This window comes from Cynocephalus volans, chromosome 3 (assembly GCF_027409185.1).
Source record: "Cynocephalus volans isolate mCynVol1 chromosome 3, mCynVol1.pri, whole genome shotgun sequence".
Classification (NCBI taxonomy): Eukaryota; Metazoa; Chordata; class Mammalia; order Dermoptera; family Cynocephalidae; genus Cynocephalus; species Cynocephalus volans.
The window spans coordinates 180,698,909-180,700,470 of record NC_084462.1 but is presented as its reverse complement, the minus strand read 5'-3'; the positions used below and the strand labels follow the sequence as shown (position 1 = coordinate 180,700,470).

At 35.3% G+C, this 1,562-nt stretch overlaps 1 non-coding gene across 1 annotated transcript; it reads right to left on the bottom strand.

The window, feature by feature from the left end:
* Nucleotides 1–238: 238 nt before the first annotated feature.
* On the bottom strand, nt 239–359 carry LOC134374220 (U8 small nucleolar RNA). Its single transcript, XR_010023088.1, has one exon. It is a non-coding gene; the product is annotated as a U8 small nucleolar RNA (small nucleolar RNA).
* Between the last annotated feature and the right edge of the window lie 1,203 nt (nt 360–1,562).

The following is a 1,562-nucleotide window of genomic DNA, read 5'->3' as shown; positions in this document are numbered from 1 at the left end:
ATTACAGACATTTACTGGTGAGAAGTGTTTTCTGAGACGCCTGAAGGAAAAGGGATCTCTGTGTTAATGAAACTCCTGAACCAGAAAAGATAGACCAAGCAAAAACGCAGCCGTGACTCCCAAACAACAAACTATTTGGCAAAGTGAGTAATCCAGGCCCACCCAAATCACCCACAAATATAAAAAAAAAAAGTTCTGATGGTCACTAATAAACAAATACGTAAAACCATCAGGAAGAATCAGACAGGAGCAATTAGGGTGTTGCAAGTCCTCATTACACAGAGACGTTAATCACGTATCATGCGAACCACGTCTGTTTTCAAATATATGTTTTCCAAATATTTTCTCCTGGCTTGTGGCTTTCCTTTTCGTTTTCCTAATGTATTAGTCTGTTTCTGTTGCTTATAACAAAATACCTGGAACTGAGTACTTTGTAAGGAAATGAAATTGATTGCTTCCAATTTCAGAGGCTGGGAAGTACCAAGTCCAAGGAACACGTCTGGTGAGGGTCTTTTTGGTGATGGCTTTCCTGCAATGCAGAGATCTCTCATGGCAGAAAATGGTGGAGCGGAGAGAGACTAACCTCTCATGTGCTCTTCTTTTAAAGCCCTTAGAACCACAGCCCTGACTGCCATTATTAATCCATTCACTATGGCATGGTCCTACAATCCAATCACCTCTTCAAGGCCCCACCTTTCAATGACCACAATAGGATTTCCCACTCTCAGCAATTACAGTGGGAATTAACCTTCTAATATGTGACCTTTGGGAGACACAATTCAATCAGTCCACAGCACCTAACAACTACTTTTGAAGAGCAAAAGTTTCAGTATTAATAAAATTAAAATTTTTTCTTTTATAGTTTATACTTTTGTGTCCTATTTAAGAAATATTTTCTTAATCCAAAGGTGCAAGATGTTTTGTGTGTTTTCTCCTAGAATTTTTATAGTTTAGATTTTCCACTTAGGTTGGTGATCCATTTGAAATAACAAGGTATGAGGTGAAGGTTAAGCTATACGTACATATTTTTTGCTTAAAAATATCTCATTGTTTCAGCATTTGTTAAACAGATTATCCATTCCTCTGCTGAATTGCATTGAAACTTTCATTAAAAGTCAATTGACATGTATATGTGGGTCTATTTAACTTTTTTTCCCTTCGTTGTATTGCTCTACTTGTTGATTTTTATGCCAATATGGCATTGTTTTGTTTATGCAATTTTTTAGTAAGTATTGAAATCAAGTGGCATAAGTTGTCAAAATTTATTATTTCTTTAAAAAGACACTTTGGCTATTTTAGAGTCAATTTGTCAGTTTCTACAAACAGAGCCTACTGGTATTTTTATTGTGATTTTATTGAATCTATAGGTCGATCTATAGATAATGTTGGGCCTGTTAATCCATGGATGTAGTGTATCTTTCCATTTATTCAAGTCCTCTTTTATTCCTCTCAGTGATTTTTTGTAAATTTTAGTGTACAGATCTTACAGATACTTTGGTAAATTTAATAATGTGAAAAACACTGTTAACATAGTTAAATTCCCAGGACCCTCAGTTCTTCAG